The sequence below is a fragment of the Thamnophis sirtalis genome, unplaced genomic scaffold (assembly GCF_051295495.1).
Source record: "Thamnophis sirtalis isolate CommonGarterSnake01/CBP01778 unplaced genomic scaffold, rThaSir2_p1.2 scaffold_1, whole genome shotgun sequence".
Lineage (NCBI taxonomy): Eukaryota > Metazoa > Chordata > Lepidosauria > Squamata > Natricidae > Thamnophis > Thamnophis sirtalis.
The window spans coordinates 6837016-6851268 of NW_028261381.1; the positions used below are offsets into that span (position 1 = coordinate 6837016).

The following is a 14253-nucleotide window of genomic DNA, read 5'->3' on the forward strand; positions in this document are numbered from 1 at the left end:
TCTTAGATAAATTATGAGCACTGTAGAAGATCCTACATCTGCAGATCCTATAGAACAGTGGTCTCCAACCTTGGCAACTTTAAAACCTGTGGACTTCAACTCCCAGAGTTCCTCAGCCAGCTTCTTGTCCTGCCCCCTTAGGTCCTTTGGAGCAGGGGTCTCCAACCTTGGCAACTTTTAAGACTTGTAAAGCTGGCTGAGGAACTCTGGGAGTTGAAGTCCACAAGTCCTAAAGTTGCCAAGGTTGGAGACCACTGCCGTAATCAAGCTTTGATGGCTGAGGAACTCTGGGAGTTGAAGTCCACAGGTCTTAAAGTTCCCAAGGTTGGAGACCACTGCTATACAAGACTCTATTGGAGAAGATCCTACAAGATCTACATAAAAGATCTCTCCGAAAGAAAGAAACGCCAAATTTGGCGCCTTGTCAATGGACACAAGATTTCAGTCTGAAGGTACTGATCTGATACCTTTGCACAAAAATATGAAGAATTGTTTTCTGTGTGCAGCCTTAGTGGGCACCCTATAAAAAGACAAAATAATCTCTTCAACAGGGTACTCAAGACCTCTTGTTATTTAAAATGTATTGGCCATCCAATTTCAATGGACTGGGGTGTGGTGGGAGCTGTTCAAAATTAGGAAAAAAGCATAAGAAACATCTAAAACATTAAATAGGCTAAAAAACATTAAATCAGGCAAAAACATTTAAATACTATGAACAGCCCAACATTAAATCAGATAAAAAAGTCAAATAAATAAATAGCCATGTAATGTGTGACAGCAGATAATATCTGATGTAGTAGGAGTGGTTGCAAGAAGAGGCAGCATAAATCATAGTTATTTTTAGCCCTGGGATACAGAACCATATCTTTCTAGCCTACCGGAAGCCGTCGTTATGGTTATCACTATATAGCAGCTCCAGAGAGTACAGAGAATGTCACCAAACTACAGGTAGGGGACTATCTCCCAATAATGGCCTCTTTGTGAGAACCTGCACCTCCTTATCAGCGCTTAGAGAGAAGGAGATGCGATAGATTTAAAGTCAGAGTCTTCTGATTAAATTAGATCTGTATCAGTCGTGGGATTCAGCCGGTTCGCACCTATTCGGGAGAACCGGTTGGTAACTTTCTAAGCAGTTCGGAGAACCAGTTGTGGGAAGAAATCTCCTTTTGTTTTTTTCCCACTTTACAGGGCTAATCCTGTAAGGAAGGCAGGAAGGAAACATTCTGGTGTTGTTTCTAGCCTAATCTTTATTGCCCTGCTTACAGAAACTGCCTCTCCGGTTAACCCTTAGTACATTGTAACAGCTAAGGTATTGGTATTTGTATTTGTATTTATTAGTTTTGTATGCTCTCGGAAGACTCCGGGCGGCTTACAATAAAAAAGGGAGGGGGAACATATAAGACAATACAACAATTTAAAATTACAGCAACATTCATAACTTAAAGTGGGACTGGATAAAATCAACAGCCCCAGGCCTGCCGGAACAGCCAGGTCTTAATAGCTTTACGGAAGGCTGGAAGGGTAGTAAGAGTCCGGATCTCAATGGGGAGATCGTTCCAGAGGGCTGGAGCTGCAACAGAGAATGCCCTCCCCTGGGGGGGGGTCGCCAGCCGACACTGGCTGGCAGATGGAATCCGGAGAAGGCCTAATCTGTGGGATCTAATCGGTCTTTGGGAGGTAATTGGCAGGAGGCGGTCTCTCAGGTGAAGCGCTCATCGACGTGAGTGGTGTTGAGTTGGCCACGCCCCCCCAGTCACATGACCATCGAGCCCCACCTACCCAGCTGGTCATTAGGGCAGAGAACCGGTTGTTAAATTATTTGTGTCCCACCACTGATCTGTATCCTCATCCTCCATGTGATAAATAGGCCATTTAAGAGATAGAAACTTTGATTCATAGTTAGGCTTCCCAGGGCAAAGATACTGTACAAAATGGAGAATTACACTTCAAAGGTATTTTGGCACAGAGTGATGGAATATTTTGATTGCTTCACTATGTGCCCAGATAATTGCCAAAAATGAGAGAGAAATATAATGTTGCCGACATGCCTAAATGGCAATAAATCACTGAGGCACTGAATTAGACTTTGGACTGTTTGAAATCTAATTTTTTTGGAGGGGGGGGGATTTATGGCATCCTGGCACTGTCATTTCCACATTTTCCTGGCTCTTTGCCAGGCACCACTTGCAAGGCAGGAGATGGGAAGATCCCGTAGGAGGGGCGCGTGATATGGCTCCTTCTGGTGCCAATGTTGGTGAGGCAGGAATCTGTCAGAAGTAACTCCCACTTTCTGACTGATGGAACTGCAGAGCAACTTGCTTCGCGCAAACATCCATCTCCTGCCTAAAGTAGCAGAAGTGACATGGAGAATTTTGTGTGAATGATTACAACCTGGATAAAATCAAAGTATTCTAGTTGGATTCTGCTGAATGCTGAATGTTGAATGTTTATTTTATTTATATGCTGCCCTTTTCCCCTGAAGGGGACTCAGGGCGGCTCACAACTCAAACCAGGGAAGGGGGGATACAGACAAAATTAAAAACGACACAAACCAATGCATGAATTAAAACACACAACAGTCATACCCATTCGAGACGGGGGCAACGGTTCTTTAGCCCCAGGCCTGTCGGAACAGCCAGGTTTTAAGGGCTTTGCGGAAGGCCTGGGGGGTGGTGAGGGTTCGAATCTCCACGGGGAGTTCGTTCCAGAGGGTCGGAGCAGCCACAGAGAAGGCCCTCCTCCGGGTAGTCGCCAGTCAACACTGGCCGGCGGATGGAATTCGGAGGAGGCCTAATCTGTGGGATCTAATCGGTCTAGTGGAGGTAATTGGCAGCAGGCGGTCTCTCAAGTACCCAGGTCCAATACCATGAAGGGCTTTATAAGTGACGACTAGCGCCTTGAAGCGCTGAGGATCACTGTGACAAAAACAGAAGAGTTCTTACTCAATATGCAAAATAATTTGGAGATTAGTTAATAAGGCAGGGCTTGTGTGTAGCTGTTTTTAGAAGGCGAAAAATACATTGTCTTCAAATATCCTGAAGTTTAAACAGGCAGCAGTTCAGGAATAATTCAATAACATAACAATATACAGTAATCAAAAAGCATTTAAAAAAATCTAAAGTGGGTTAATGATTTACTAAAACCATTAGAGTTGGATTTCAAATTATGTCATATGTTTTAAAAATAAGGCCATAGCACTATTGTTTAATTTATACGTGTAACATATTTTACTGATGAATACTGGCTGGTGCAAAGGACTGAAAAGCAAACCATTTGTGGATAAGGATAGAGAGAGATTTGACACCAAGTCAATTAATTGTTTCTGGATAAGGACTGAGACATTTGACACAAGGTCGCATCACGCACTTACTTCCTAGCATGGATTTGGATTTATGTATATTATATGTACACAGACACCCTCGCTATGCATTTAACACATTATTATGCACATTATTAGGGGTAGGAAAGTCAACTTTACTCTGCATTTGGAAACTTTACAAGTTCAGATCCAAGAATCTATCACCCTAAGGGGGCATATTAGTGGTATCTGTTTATAACCCTTCTTGCTGTGAGAAATTAGGGAAGCTCCATTTAAAGAGAGCCTAAAGGCCCTTCCCTTTTGCTGGGTTAAAAGCTATCTACCCATTCATCAATCAGCAAAAATTAACTGCCTTCATGCTCATCCTTCTTCCACATTTGTTGTCTCCCTTCTGAGTCACTGTCAAGTAATGCTGTCTTGATTGTGGGCATGCAAATGTATGGTAAATAATAAGGCATGTGGTTGACTCTATCAGTTTTGCTGCTTTCTCTCATTAGGCACATCACTAGGGGTAGGAAAGTCAACTTTACTCCGCAGTAGAAATGAGGCATGCCTGATTGCAAATCTCCTCCCAAACTCTCCAAGTTCCTTGCTATATCCCCTCTCCTGCACCCTACAAGGTTATAGGCAGCAAAAATAGAGGACTGGAAGGGAGGGGAGGACCCATTCCCCCATCAGTTGAAATGATCAGCGATAGCTTCTCTAACCTGACTGGTCACTCTCTTCCCCTGTGATGTAAAGGGTCGTGGCCTGACAAAACCGCGCTCGTCAAAATAGCGGCGACAAATAAGCGCCGACAAGTACGCGTCGTCATTACCGCGTCATCAGGGCGACGACGAAAGCGTGAAGGAAGAAACAGTGAAGCTTTTGAAATATAAGTTTATTAAGTCACTAAATAAGTTAGGTGTAGGGGTTAGGTTTAGGGTTTAGGACTAGTTTTATTATTATTTATTATTTATTTATTTATTATTATTTATTATTAAGTTTATTATGTCACTAAATAAGTTAGGTTTAGGGGTTAGGTTTAGGGTTTAGGACTAGTTTTATTATTATTTATTATTTATTTATTTATTATTATTTATTATTAAGTTTATTATGTCACTAAATAAGTTAGGTTTAGGGGTTAGGTTTAGGGTTTAGGACTAGTTTTATTATTATTTATTATTTATTTATTTATTATTTTTTATTATTAAGTTTATTATGTCACTAATTAAGTTAGGGTTAGGGTTAGGGTTAGCTTTTGAATGCTAGTAAAAGTTTATTTTGTTGCATCAAATGGAATAAAGTTATCAATTACAGACAGTAAAATGTAGTACTGATGTCGGCGCGCTAGGGTCGCATTTTGCTGAGTGCTTCGGACGGCGCGGATTTGCCCTCCGCGGTTACGTCGGCGCGGAAAAGGGCTTCGCGGTTTTGTCGGTGAACCGTAAAGGAAGAAATGAAGAATAGCAGATTTCACACACCTTTGAGGTGCCCTTAGATTTTTAAATCTTCTGCACAGCTCTCCTTTCCTGCATATCTGTAGAACTAGAAAAGTCAGTTGACAGATGGGAAGATCCCCTCCCTTGGGCTTCGTTGGGCTAGCTGTTTGTAGGAAGAAGAAAAGGGAAATACTAACACAAAATGAGCTCTTTGGATACAACTCCGTAGGGAGTTTTCAGAAATGGTCTCACTGTTGCAGGCTTATCTTACTCACAGGAATCTCTACGTGTGTGAAGTTCAGAAGTAGAAATCAACTAGAGATAAAGCCCAAGATTCACACAAAGGTGTGCTTTAGGAACTTCCCTGGTGTGAGCCATGGGTAGCTGGGGGTTGTTAAGCAGTTTAGCTAACAAATGTTGGAAAATCACAGATCAAGAGAATGAAATTCCCCTGCTAATGCACGGCACCAATTCTTTAGCACTGCCAGCAGCAGCAGCAGCAGCAGAAGAAGAAAACGGTCTTTTGGTTATCTATTGTCTGATATGTACAAACAGGCCTTAGCTCAAGTCCCTTAGAAATCTAATTTAAAATTTGTTTTCCTTTTCTAAAAACTAACATCTGTCATTCCTTAGCTGCACTTTTATACCGTGTCTTCTATTCTGAGTTGAGATTTCATCTGTGTCTGGATGTGGATGGGGGGAAAAAAACATACATAAAAGACTGAATTCTGGTTTATGTAAGATAATTCTACAAATTAAGCACAAGAAATCTAATCTGTTCTAGATCCAGGTACCTGTAATATGGTTTCACCATTAAACCCATCCCATTTTTACATCAAAGTATTTCTTATTGATCCTTTTTTGAGCAAAATATTGAAAAAACACTTCTAAATGTTCAAAGACGGCAAAATAAATAAATAACTAAATTTTAATCTGAGAATAGGTTCAGGATAGGTATAGGAAACTAAATCCTATCAGACTTGATACAACATCTGATTGACAGACATGATACATCTATTGTATTGTATTGTATTGTATTGTATTGTATTGTATTTTTTATTATTTATAGGCCGCCCTTTTCCCTGAGGGGACTTTATCATAAACTATAATTTTCAAACTACAATGGCTAGGGGCCACATAAGAGGTTAAAGTAAAAAACCTATTTATCTTATGTGGGTTTAATGCAATATATGAACTGTTGTGACTCAGCAGTTCTGCTGAGAGGTTTTTCGGGATACAAAATTCAGGATGCAGCTGGGGCTTGTGGGAGGAGGTTTGGAGATAAAAGGAGAGATGTTGCCACGCCCCTGTCGCTGGAGTCAACGTTCCTTCGTGTGTTCCGTGTTTGGTAAAACATTGTTTGATTACTAATCGTGATTTATGCCTGTTACACTTGGACAAGTGCTTTGGTGTTTCATGTAAACGTGATCTGTGAAGACTGTGGAAGAACTGCAGAGTTTGTAAGAGCTTTTGTTTTGAATTCTTATCGGAGATTTGTGTTTATGTTATTTTCTGGGCTGGAAGCCAGTTTGAACTGAAAACAGATAAAGACAGACTTCCTTTTAAGTTGCCTGCCTGAGTTTGTTAACGAGCCGTCAAGGGGAGGTGGGTTTCAGAACAATGAACTATGTCAGTATTGCTGGTGTATATTGTGGAGAAAAATAATATAAACAGGCAAGTCCCCCCCCCCCAATTCAAAGTGCTGTACTGTAAGTTCTTATCTGCACTCAAATAATTGTTGTTTCTTAAACAAAATTGTCTCTTTGGTCAATATGCCTTGTGCTTTAGTCCAGTTCATATAAAATATGTCACTGGTTTGCACAGGTGTTTATATTATTTAAATCCATAGTGCCAAGTGTTCACTTCCCTACAGCCCAAATGAGGGTGTTAAAATTATTGCTCACAAGATGGAGGAATGAAAGAAATCTAATTTGATTTCACAAGGAAAGAACAGGAACACTCATTATTAACATAATAGCAATATAGCAATAACAGTAGACTTATATACCGCTTCATAGGGCTTTCAGCCCTCTCTAAGTGGTTTACAGAGTCAGCATATTGCCCCCAACAACAATCCGGGTCCTCATTTTACCCACCTCAGAAGGATGGAAGGCTGAGTCAACCCTGAGCCGGTGAGATTTGAACCGCTGAACTGCTGATATAGCAGTCAGCCTGCAGTGCTGCATTTAACCACTGCGCCAAATGTCAATCTCTTAATCACTCTCCAATTCTTTCAACCCGCCAAGAACTTCCGGAGTAAAGTAGGGGAAAGTGAAGAGGCTTCGAGAAACCAGGGAGCAGTGCTTAGAACCAGCACTTCAGCCCAGGTTTCTGAAATGCTGATTCGACTTAATGTGTGAATCACGTCTAGAAGCTTTTCAGTCATAATTTTCATCAGTTTTTGGAACTGTAAATCTGCGAACATTTTAATTGCAGTGTCATAGATATGATTCTAGAAACAGGTGACCTTATATGCACACTGCTTTGAATTCCTGGCAGAGAGGTACGTATGAATAGATAAATATTAGCTCTTACCTAATTAACATGTTCATAAACAATTGAGAAAGCTGATTGCGTTCACTTTTCTGAAGATGAGGAACAATCAATGGCTCCAGTCCCAACTATTCTGATCTTGTTGACATGGAGATGTTTTTGAGCTGCTATATACTCTACATTGTTCTATCGCAGCTTAAACCAGCTGGCTTTGTAATAACTGTGCCCTAGATAACTCACACTCCTCAGAATTCATCAAAGTTTATATTTCGACTGATCTTCCTCTGCAGAAGCTGCTTAAACTTACTGCAAGTAAATTGGGATTAGGGTTAATTCCTAGGGGGATATGCTCAGGCTCTTAATTTAACTTTTTTCCTGATGCATTCTTGTGCAAACACAAAACAAATCATTGTGGCTAATTAGGAAGGATCCTGAGAAATTTTGTGTTAAATTCAGCCTGAACACAAGTTGTACAACTGATGGCATTTACAAATCCATTTAACACATGATGGCAGTAAATATATATTCAGCGCATATATTCAGTACACCAAATGACATAGCTTAGCTAACAATGTCTGTATGGTGACTATACGCATAGACAATTAACATTTGCTTACAGAAAACAATTGTTTGATTATGGGTAATATGCAACTAAAAAGCATGAAGAGCCGAGGTGGCGCAGTGGTTAGAGTGCAGCACTGCAGGCTACTTCAGCTGACTGTTAGCTGCAGTTCGGCTGTTCAAATCTCACCGGCTCAAGGTTGACTCAGCCTTCCATCCTTCTGAGGTGGGTAAAATGAGGACCCGGATTGTTGGGGGCGATATGCTGACTCTGTAAACCGCTTAGAGAGGGCTGAAAGCCCTATGAAGCGGTATATAAGTCTAACTGCTATTGCTATTGCTATTTCTACATGTTATACGGGCATGGAAAATTCTGGTTCTGTCCGTTAAGCAATAACTTCTGAAAGGATATAGAAGGCACCCTGCCTCTATTGCAACTCCTGCCATCTGGAATAGTATCCCTTAAGAGATTTGAACAGCCCAACAACCTTGCCAGTCTTTCAAAAAGCACGGAAGACCTCGCTTTTTTGCACGATTCTAGGTCAACAAGGGGGTGTGTCAATCTGAAAAGGTATTTTTTTTTTTTGTAAATGTGTTTTCATTTTCCATTTTCATTTCGTACAGTCACATATATACTGTGCATAACCGGGGCCATATAACATTAAACAATAAACACGGCCATTCCTCTTGTCAACAATACCCCCCCAAAATAGAAACCCATACATCCTTTCTTTCTTCGACCCTCCAACTTTCCATCTTCCCTCCAACATTCCCCTCTACCCTACTTTCCCTCCCCCTCTACCACTCCTAATCTGAAAAGGTATTGCTGACTGTAACGCTAGGTGAAATCACAGTATAGAAAGAACATCCCAAAGTTTCAAAATTCTTGCATAAAACATGAAGCATGTATGGTAAGGGGGAAATAATTAAGGAAGCAAAACAATTGGCATTAAAAAGAAATTCTTCTTTTCACATGTCTTTACTCAGCCTTGTTGTTCAACAGAATGACACCATTATTAGCGTACACATGCAACACATACATATATACACATAAACAACATCAGTTTCCCCTTCTAAATAAAAATAGCTTAAAGTACTATTTAAATTATTTTGTCCCAAAGGAGCTTTTACAGGAGTAGTGCAAATGTGTGTGTAGCCTTCTTGGCTGATTCCCTGTGTCCCTTCACTGACAGGCTGTTCGGGATGAGTTTGTGTTGTCAACAGTCAAGGGACACAAGGCAGAAAACATCTTGCAGCCAAGAAGGTTCCACGCACAATTGCACAAGTCAAGTGACGCTGAGGACACAGATAAACCTCCAGGTGTCCTCCATGACTCTCTAAAAGAATGCAAATGACCACTGCAAGGAGTATAAATCCTTCCATTCCCCACCATCCAGTCAGAGCTGAAGAAGCTTCTTGGATGAAAAGCAAAATGTCTTCAAAGAAAAGCAAGAAAAATCCAGCTGCCTCCTGTAAAAACACCTTTGGGACAACCATGATCTGGATAACTGAGAATCTCCATAGAGTTTTATTTAAAAACTCAAGATTATTGGTATCCCACATATCTCCTTATAGCTGGGATGAGAGCAAAAATATGCTGAGTTAAAATCAAGTTCTCTTTGCATTGGAACTATTGGATATTCTGGGTGATATGCATCAAACGACTAGTAGTATCAACACTATTTGCATGCAATTCTCCAAGCAGAGGTGGGTTCCTACCAGTTCGTACCTATTCGGTAGAACCGGTTCGTCAAGTCTACTAAACCGGTTAGAAGAGGTTCCACCAGTGGACCCGGAAAGCAGGCCACACCTACAGAAGAGCTTCCAAAAATTTTTGAAACCCACCACTGGTCCTTGGATATGATTATTCTACACTATCATGCTCCTATTTATGAAACTTAGTGCCTCTGTGAAAGGTAAGGATGACTACTGCGTTTGTGGTGCAATCAGAACATTGCGTGTGTTGAAGTTGTTTTAACGCAAACCAAAGATGCCTTAAAAAAAAACAAGTTTACATCATATTCTTATGCATGCCAGTGCTGTGTGTTAGGTAATTTAAGGTGGTTCTGACAAGTGTCGTCGGCATCTTCATATCCGGTCACATGGGCGGCAAGCCACTCCCATCCGGTCACATGGGCGGCAAGCCATTCCCACAAAGGAGGCCACACCCACAGAGTAGGTTCGAACAATTTTTGAAACCCACGACTGTCTCCAAGTCATAAGTATGATTAAAACTCGTAGTTAATCTAAGAGCTCAATTCGTGATGACCACAGCATAAGGAAGATAGTTACTTGGAATGTGTAGAAGCAAAAAGTAGAAAGCATGACATTATAAATGAAAGAAAAATATTGAATCTGAATTTGAATTTTCCAAATTCTTGCCTAAAGAATATATGCCTGAAAGTCAAAGGGATTAATAGATCTCAGTAAAGATGGCCTGGATTTGTAGAATGATAAATGCATAGAAGAAAATGAATTAATGTTTACTATGAATGAAATGACTCAAATGAATGTCAAAAAGAATGGCTAAGTATCATTTTGCACTGTGTGAAGGGTTATAAAAGTCACATTTCAGGTTGATGATAATTACATGTTACATTTGTTACAGCCCAGTGAATGATGGTAATGGATGAGTATATTAAAAAATTCTGCAACATTTGAAATAAATGTGATCCATTTAAACATTTTTCCATTAGGAGGCATAAAGGAATTAGTGAGAGTAACAGAGTATATAGAAAATGTCTTTGTGCTCAAGAATTCCAAGAGCCAAGGAGAATTGCAATAATTTGGTGCATATTTGCTTAGAAAGGGTTTATTTGTTTCAAATTTGTGTTTTAAGCGTAAGTTTACTGGCGGAAAACGGAAAAGAAATTAAACATGTTTGATTTAATTGTTATTTATTTAAATGGCTATGAGTAATAATTGGTTTAATTGTTTATAATGAATTAGCGAGGGTTACAAGTATAATGAAAGATAATTAAATATGAGATAGATCACTTTTTCTAGTGCTGTCAGGAGTAGGTCTTTGGGCAAAAAGGACATTGGCAAAAAAAGGGAAGAGAATAGAGAGAAGCTGCAGACAGAGAAAGTAAATCATTTCATGGAAAATTATTATGAGAGAGATTAGCCTGTCAACTGAATGAAGGGAGATTGGATTCACATAAGAGAATAATTGCTGGAGAAATAGAGGATGACTGACTTCTATTGTACACAGAGAAAAAGAGATTTGCAAAGAATGTAAAGAAAGCAAAGGACTGTTAAGAAATGAAAAAAAAATACTTCGGCAGGGGCGTGACCCGTCAAAACCACGGTAGACAAAAGCGCGCTCGACGAAAGCGCGTACCTGACGTCATCAGCAGCGCGACGAAAAAAATTAAAAATAAATTAAATTGAAATTAAAATAAAATTAAAGCAAGCCGATTCACATAAAGGTAAGGGTTAGGTTTAGGTTTAGGGTTAGGGTTAGGGTTAGGGTTAGGTTAAGGGTTAGGGTTAGGTTTAGGGTTACGTTAAGTGTTAGGGTTAGGTTTAGCGTTAGGTTACGGGTTAGGTTTAGGGTTAGGTTAAGGGTTAGGTTAAGGGTTAGGTTAAGGGTTAGGCTTAGGCTTAGGTTTAGGGTTAGGTTTGGGGGGGTTAGGGTAAGGTTTTCGCTTTAATTTTAAATTTACTGCTCACAGCGCGATGTTTTCATCACGCTGTGATGACGTCACGTATGCGCTTTCGTCGAGCGTGCTTTTGTCTACCGCGGTTTTGTGGTGGAACCCGGCAGGGGAGTGAAAAAGGATAAACAAAAATCCTCCTACAAAGTGCGTGGAAATAAAATAAGACTTGGAAATGATCTGGGATGACAGGGGGGGGGGGGTGTGAGGAAATGCTGGAAGGAATACTTTAGAGATTTATATGGGAGTGATAATATGCCAAAGAATGAAATTGAAATTAATGCTATAAATGTTACTTTCAAAAAAAAAATTATGCAAGCGAAGTCATCTATGCTCTGAGCACACTGAAAAAATGATATGGTTGCAGTTTAACAGGAGACGTGTTAAAATAAAGATGTGGTTTATTTATTGGATGACTGTGGATTAATGTAATAGCTATGTGAAAGCTGAAGCTGTGCCTGATAATTGGAAGAATATGGTTATTGTTTTCCAAAATAAAGAGAAAGGTAACAAGAACGAATGCAAAACTATAAGGGAATTATCTTATTAAGTGTACCCAGGAATGTGTTGTGGCAGATTTCTGCCTGAATGATAACAAGAGGTAACAATGTGATGAGTGCTGTATGGCTCCGTGTCAGGTAGGGGTTCCGTGAGTGCTTCAGATTTTTACTTTTCAGCAGGTCATTAAGACTGCATGAATGTGAAATAGTATTTACTGCATGTTTGTTGATTCAGATGACAGTGAATTAAGCTTGAATTATCAAATAGTTTGTTCGCCTACAAAGTTGACGGTTGGTTGCTGAATATAGAAAGAGCTGTATTTGATAGAGGTAAAGCCTGTGAGAATAAATAAAACGCGTAGTGAATTATTCAATATTTCCATAATGAGCCAGGAGCAAATCAAAGATATGTGATGTCTCTGGTTATTTGGGGATACCTGTAAATGTATACGAAATTCTTTGGGGAAACATTACAGCTACATTTGTCAGGTTACATTTTACTGTGTATTTTATTGAAGCAGTTTTATCCGCTGATAATACAAGTTTTCGATTGACTGTATGATTATAACCGGAACTACTGATCTGAAAATTAATGTATCAATCACCATGGGCTGTAGTTGTAGTCTCATAGAGTAAATGGAATAAATGATTGCAAATTGTACATCAGTGGTGAAAACTAGAATAAGATGAATTAGTGTACGTTGGTAGAATGTTTATTAAAGCTGAGAAAATGTTAAGAAATGTTAAGAAATGTTAAGCCCTTCATGGTATTGGACCTGGGTACTTGAGAGACCGCCTGCTGCCAATTACCTCCAATAGACCGATCAGATCCCACAGATTAGGCCTCCTCCAAATTCCATCCGCCGGCCAATGCCGACTGGTGACTACCCGGAGGAGAGCCTTCTCTGTGGCTGCTCCGACCCTCTGGAACGAACTCCCCGTGGAGATTCGAACCCTCACCACCCTCCAGGCCTTCCGCAAAGCCCTTAAAACCTGGCTGTTCCGACAGGCCTGGGGCTAAAGAGTTTTTGCCCCCCCTTCTCGAATGGTATGGTTGTTGTGTGTTTTTTAATTTTGTATTGTTATGTCTCGTTTTTTTATCCCCCTGTCTGTACCCCCTTCCCTGATTGAATTGTGAGCCGCCCTGAGTCCCCTTCGGGGGAAAAGGGCGGCATATAAATGTAATAAATCCAATCCAAGATATACAAATGTTAGTAAAAAGTTAGTAGGTGGCATGTGGTCCATTTCATGGAATGAATGTTTGTCAGACAAAAAAGCTTATTTCTTGCTCACTTTGATATAGAGAAGTGAGAATTGGTATATTGGGAGAAACAAGTTGAATGCAGTAGGAACGAGTTACTTAAGAAATGTGCATGGTAAAATAGGGATCGAGAATGAATGAGTACTGAATAACTGTGGATCAAAAAGGTAGCCAGAAGAATAGAAGTATGTTGAGGAGACTCACTCATTAGAAATAATGAAGGAGGATCAAGTTGCAAAGCAACTTGAATAGAACAAGAGGAAGGGGAAACCTGGGATAGTTAAGGTTGGATGGAGCTCATGTGATTGATCTTCAAAAGAGACATGAGAAGATTTAAAAAAAAAAAACAAAGGCAACTTTACAAGATGTTTCATAGATGGCACTTGGATCCTAAAAAATTGGCTTGCATGTATCCGAATTTACAACCTAAATGCTGGAGATGTGATTGTGTTGATGCTACATATTACCATATATGGTGGACTTGCAAAAAGGTTAAAGCATTTTGGATAAAAATATGGTGGACTATGCAAAATATTTTTAAAAAGAGGATAAAGTTTACCCCTCAGTTATTCTTGTTAGGTATAACTACCAATTGTACTGTTATAGAGACTAATTTGATTTTGAACCTAACAACGGCAGCGAGACTGTTGGTGGCGCAATATTGGAAGAAGGAAGACTCGCCTACTATTCAAGAATGGACATTAAAAGTAACAAACTTAGCAGAGATGGCTAAAGTATCAGCATATCTTAAGGATCATTCAGATGAGAAATGCAAACTGGAGTGGAGAAGATGGATTGATTATATTCAAAATAAATATGGGACTAAGAAATTCCAGATAGCTTATGACTGAAAAAGCAAGGAATGATATAATTTGCTTAGCTTAACAAAAGAGGAGGTAAAGCACAAATGAAAGATGATGCTACGTTTCTTTTAGTTTATTTTAGAATATGATTGTTAAAGATTTATACCCTGTATTTGCTCTGGGAAGTCGGGGGTGGGGGAAGGTTGGGGCGGGATTGGTTCGGGTGGAAAGGGTGG

The 14253-nt window shown here is 39.9% G+C and overlaps 1 protein-coding gene across 1 annotated transcript in view; it reads right to left on the reverse strand.

The window, feature by feature from the left end:
- Positions 1-14253, reverse strand: part of KIAA2012 (KIAA2012 ortholog) — a 98081-nt gene that overhangs the window by 21199 nt on the left and 62629 nt on the right. The window lies entirely within an intron of this gene.